Raw genomic sequence first — 6,116 nt, 5'->3', positions numbered from 1 at the left:
ATATTGTGTTAGCTAGCTAATTAATAAAGAGAAGTGTCGTCTCTTATGTCCGTGCTTGGTCGACGCTACGTACTGTACATAGAGAGGCCCTTGACATGCTAGCTAGTAAGAAAATGAAGGGAATCATTAAGTACAGAAATTCGTCATGCATACCGAGAGAAGTGATCGATCGACCTCTCCTTCTCCAAGAGATTGGTCGAACAACAAGTTTTCGTATTATCTATCCGACGCTACTGGCTACATACATATACAATATGTAAAATCTCTTACAATCCCCTAGCAATGGAAATCAATTTCCACATGATATTCTCCGGCTTTGTTGATGACGTGGTCAAGAAAAGAATCCCGCCAATTCCTCTTGAATTGCTTTCATGCGATCTTGTTCTAGGAGTTCATCCTGCATCTGCCACATCTAATTTGAAGAAGGGGGTTAATGCATATATGAATGAAACTCAATAGAAATGATGGTGTAATAAAATGAAATTGTGAATATTATTGCTTACGCACTTCATATTGTCTTTTAGAGTAGCTCCGCTTATTTTTCAAAGTCGCGTTGTAGATGAACTCGCACACATAGTATCCACAGAAATCATTCCCTTGTTCCTGCCACAAGCACTTTACGAGAAATAGAGGTCAATCAAACTGAAAATGAAGCATTATAAATGGCATTGATGAAAGTACAGCTATAGAATCAATGGGAGAGATGTGCGCAACTAGCTAGCTAGTAGTACTTACTTTCGGGTATGTATATCGTAGCTTCTTCGGCAGTCCCGAAACTTCTGCGGTGAACTGTTTCCAAACCCTGCAAGACAAAGAAAATAATTATTATTACTTGAGATATCAGGAAATGAACAAAAAGTTGCCGATATGGTGCGATAAATGATCGATTGAACTTACTTGTTGAGCATTTTAGTCATGTCCGCATAGGTTTGGGGATCTTTTCGTCTCGAGTCTAAGATGTTTACTACTCCCCGCTCAAGCTTAATCTCCAGAAGAACATAGTGGAATCTGCGCACGCATGCATAACTCATCAATTACATTACTATAACCTCGCTCGAGTAATAAGGGAAACCGAATATGCACACGACAGTAACACTCACTGGAAGTTGTAAGGAAAGAGTATTAAATCTTTGTTTTGATTTTTGATCAACGATTGTAGCAAGTTCGCCTCGGCCTCTGCGGGGTGCTTTTTAACCAGAAATTCATCTATGATATTTGTGTTAATGAACCCAATATCATACATTTCTTGTTTTTTGCACTCGACGATCTTCAATCTGCATAATATAGTGAGGATAATTAATTATAAATACATGCAATGAAAGAGCCGAGCTATATATAGAGACTTAATGACAGAAATAGTACTTACAGACAATAGCAAAAGACCGTTAGTTTATCGAGGGCCTTTTGATTGAAGAACGTGAAGAACTCATCAAATGGAACAGTCAACAGATCATTTCCAACGAGGTCGTGCTCCTCTTTAATATTCAGATACAAAGTATTCATTCCCTCAGACTCTCTGCAGGTTTTCATGTACCAATTATGGAATCTTCGCATCATAGTTGTCAGAGATTTTTCATCTTTGACGAGAGGCTTCCCGTACTCGTATTTGTGTTCGTCCACCTCCAAGAAATCAGGAAGTTGATCGCCAGGCAGGTAATCTCCAAGATTGCCATAACCGGCCACCATCCCCGGAGCATTAGCGACGATGTCACCGCTAGACACATTGAGCGGGGGGCACGATTGCTTTGCTTGTTCGCCGAGCTGGGCAATTTTTTTCCCAGCTGCTCATTTTTTTAACCTTTTATCACTGATAGTACTTTCCGACCGCCCCGCTTCGAGATATGTCTGTTCAGTAATGCGCTCATAGTTGGTTCTCGGCGGAGACTTTGGTGGTTTCCTCAAGGCATCGATAGTGCGCTTTGCTTTCACTGGATCTACCTTCTCCTCCGGAGGTGGATGTCTCTTTGCTTTCACCCCTTCAAAGAAGTCCTTCACGTGGGCCCGCACGATCGTCGCATTTTCCTCCTTGGTCCTCTCGTACGGTAACTTCTCTAGAGGCTTGAGAGGTGGACCGTATCTGTATTGCCTCCCGCCTCTGCTAGCTGTACTGCTAGACGCCGGAGCAGACGGAGCGGCTACGGCGCCTGTCTTCTTTCGTGCTTGCTTACGAGGCGGAGGAGAAGGACTACGACGCGCCGGAGCAGCCGGGGCGGCGGCGGGTCTCTTCCGCCCTTGCTGGCGAGGCGGAGAAGGAGGAAGGTGCTGGCTGATCGGGCGCGCCAGCGCAGGCGGAGTACCACCACGCGCCGGAGAAGGAGGAGGCTGCTGGTTGCTCGGGCGCGCCAGCGCAGGCGGAGAAGGAGGCGGAGTGCAACCACGCGCCGGAGAAGGAGGAGGTTACTAGCTGCTCGGGCGCGCCGGCACAGGCGGAGAAGGAGGCGGAGTGACGCCACGCGCCGGAGAAGGAGGCCCAGTGCCCTGATCGTCAGTCGCCGGAGGAGGAGGCAATGGAGGAGGCGGAGTGCCCTGAGTCGCCGGAGGAGGAGGAGGAGGCGGAGGCGTCCAGTTCAGAAGGTTGATGAGCTCCTTCCGCCATGGGCATGGAGTCTTCAGAGCAGAACCCAGCCTAGTCTCCCCTTCACCGGTAGGGTATTCAAGCTGGAGGTCCTCAAATCCCTCCATTATTTCATCCACCATCACCCTAGCATATCCTTCTGGAATCGTCCAGCAGTGAAAAGTTGCACCGTGTTCAGTAGGATAAACAGAGCCAACAGCCACCTTGACCTTCAAATTCATCCGTCGCGTCATAAGGTGGCAATTTTGAGCCTCCGTGATAGCATCCACGGGATAGCTGGCAGGAGCCGTCAAGACATGCTTCGGCTGAAGTAGCTTGGTGGAAGCCATGCTGCTTCTCCGCTGCGATGGTGGGGTAGCTTCGGGGGAAGCTTCGGCAGGTCGTTTGTTGCGATCTGCTTCTCGTTCCTCTAGCCCCATTACCCTTTTGTGCAGCACCTGCAGTTGGCTCTGCTCCAGTTTCTTCCTCCTCTCGTGGGTTTTGTAACTACCTGTGTCCGGAAAACCAACCTTCCACGGAATGGAGCCTGGCGTGCCTCGTGTCCATCCAGGGTGCTCAGGATTCCCGAGGGCCATTGTGAGCTCGTCCTTCTCCCTGTCTGGAACGAACGTCCCTTGCTGCGCTGCATCGATATACTGCCGAAGCCTTGTGACTGGTGTTTTCAGTTGCTCGTCCGTCCAACGGCACTTCCCCGTTACAGGGTCCAAGGTTTCGCCAGCCCCGAAGAACCAAGTCCGGCAACGGTCTGGCCATCTCATTGTCTCCGGTTCGATCCCTTTATCAAGCAGATCATTCTCAGCCTTGGACCACTTAGGCCGGGCTTGCAGGTAGCCACTTGACCTCGTGCGATGGTGAAACTTCTTCTTCGCAACATTTTGCTTGTTTGTCGCCGAAATCTTCTTACTCTTTTCCGATGTCGTGTAGGCCACAAATGCGGGCCAGTGATATATGATCTTCTCATATTTGCCGATGAATTCTGGTGTCTTCTTTGTCGACAAACTTTTTCAGCTCTTTCCTCCACCTCCTGAATAGGCCTGCCATCTTCTTAAGAGCACAAGACTTGATTAATTGCTCTTTAACTGGCTTCTCCGGATCCTCCTCTGGCGGTAGGGTGAAATTTTCCTTCAGCTCAGTCCAAAGATCATCTTTCTGCATATCATTGACATAAGACACCTGAGGGTCTTCCTCCTTAGGCTTATACCATTGGTGGATGCTGATCGGGATCTTGTCCCTAACAAGAACCCCGCACTGAGCAACAAATGCGCGCGATTGCTGTGATCTCAAACTTTTCATCCGAGCTCAACTTTTTCTTCGGGCCTCGTCTCCTTACCGAAGTTGTGCTCGATCCAGAGGGCTAGAAAAAGGAAGAAAGACGAGAGTTAATTAATATGTGTACATATACCAAAACAATGAATGCATCAATTAACTAGTCAGCACGGGCTTAACTAATATATATATATATATATACCAGGCCGGACTCGGTTCGGTCACCGAAGCAGTCAGCATGGTCTCCTTCTTGTACCTCCATTGGGTCACCGGAGCCATCATGAACATAGCCCTCTTCTTGTATCGGCATTAATGGGCCGGAGCCATCATGAACATAGCCCTCTTCTTCACTCAGTCCTTCCTGACCAACGGTGTCGTTGAAAAATGACGCAACGACATCACTTCCTTCCGCGATTATCTCCCCCAACATCGCTTCTGTTGCTTCGTCTCGGGAATGCTCCATAGTTTCTGCCAATATTTACAAAATGTCAATTATTATTCAAACATGGTACAAATGGATATATATTAGTTGCAAACGTAGAACTAGCTAGCTAATCACAATAAGGAATCATGTTAGTGGCCTCGACGCTGCTTCTCTAGGGTTTGAGGTGGCCTAGACAACGCTTCAAGGGTTTGGGGTGGCCTCGACACAACGCTTCAAGGGTTTGGGGTGGCCTCGACACAATGCTTCAAGGGTTCGGGGTGGCCTCGATGACAACGCTCTTTTAACTTTGGTAAATTTGGGTGGCCTCAAGAGAGTTTGTCGGGTAGGGGCGCAGCGGGAGGGGGTAGGAGACCAACATCGTTTTTTCTCTAGGGTTTGGGTGTCCTCGAGAGTTTTGGTCGAGCGAGAGGGCCGAGGGGGGGTATATCGACGACGACAGAGGAGAAGACCGAAGAAAAAAAAGAAGAAAAAAAGAGGAGAAGAAGAAAGGAATAGAGGAGAAGAAGAAAGGAATAGAGGAGAAGACCGAAGAAAAAAAAGAAGAAAAGAAAAGAGGAGAAGAAGAAAGGAAAAGAGGAGAAGAAGAAAAAATAGAAATAAATTTCTATTTTTTCTTCTTCTCCTCTATTCCTTTCTTCTTCTCCTCTTCCTTTTCTTCTTTTTTCTTCTTCTTATTTATTTCTCCTCTTCTTCCTCTCCTCTTCTTCTTTCTTTCCTCTTCTTATTTCCTTTTTCCTCTCATTATTCTTTTTCTTCTTCTTCCCTTCCTAGCTAGATATATAAAACTTTTCTAAAATTGTAACTTTTGCATATATAAACCTTTTCCATGGATCATCATTTCTCATATATATCGAATATATATCCATTGTCATATATAAAAACTATCTATATATGAACAAAAAACTTTCTATGAACAAAAAAAGCATTTTTGACGTATATATTTAGCATATTCTAGCCACATACACATATACATTATAGACACATACACATATACATCACATACACATATACATTATAGCCATATACACATACATATCACATATGAACAAAAAAATTAAACTAAAAAAAATAAAAAAACATATAGCCACATATGAACAAAAACATATAGCCACATACATACACATATACATTATATATATATGAACAAAAAAATAAAAAAAATAAAAAAATAGAGCCGGGGCGGCGGCTCACAGCGGGGCCGGTGCGCGGGGGCGGGACGGGGTAGGGGCAGGGCGACGGCGACGGCGAGCACGTGGCAGGGGCTCGGGGCGGCATGCGTGAGCAGGGGAGCTCGAGGTGACGGCGTGCACACCTTTAGTCCCAGTTGGTGGCACCAACCGGGACCAAAGGCCGTGTGCTGGCACGGTGCGGCACTAAAGTTTAGTCCCACCTCGCTAGCTGAGAGGGGCGCATAGTGGTTTATAAGCCCCACTGCCGCACCCCTCTCGAGCTACTCTCCACTACAGGCTTACTGGCGTACTGGATACTGCTTTGCCTGATGGGCCTTCTGGGCCTACTGCGGGCCTGAATCCTGGCCCATGGTAGGGTTTCTAGTCGTATTCAGGCCGTGGGGGCCCAGTCGGAGGCATTTTTTTGTTTTTTGTTTTCCTTACTTATTGTTGCTATTTTAATTTTTTTTTCTAGTTTTTTTATTTTGTTTTCTGCATTATTTATTTTCTTTTGTTTTTTGCTTTATTTTTTAATTCTTTTTGCTTTTAGATTTAGAAAACTTATAAACTTTCTGTTAGTGCCATTAGTTTTCAAATGTGAAAACACTTTTTTTGCTTTTTTGTTTTGTGTCTTGCTTTATTTGTTTTATTTTGTTTCTAC

This window comes from Triticum aestivum, chromosome 4B, assembly GCF_018294505.1.
Source record: "Triticum aestivum cultivar Chinese Spring chromosome 4B, IWGSC CS RefSeq v2.1, whole genome shotgun sequence".
In the NCBI taxonomy this organism is placed as follows: Eukaryota; Viridiplantae; Streptophyta; class Magnoliopsida; order Poales; family Poaceae; genus Triticum; species Triticum aestivum.
Note: the sequence above shows the minus strand (reverse complement) of the source record.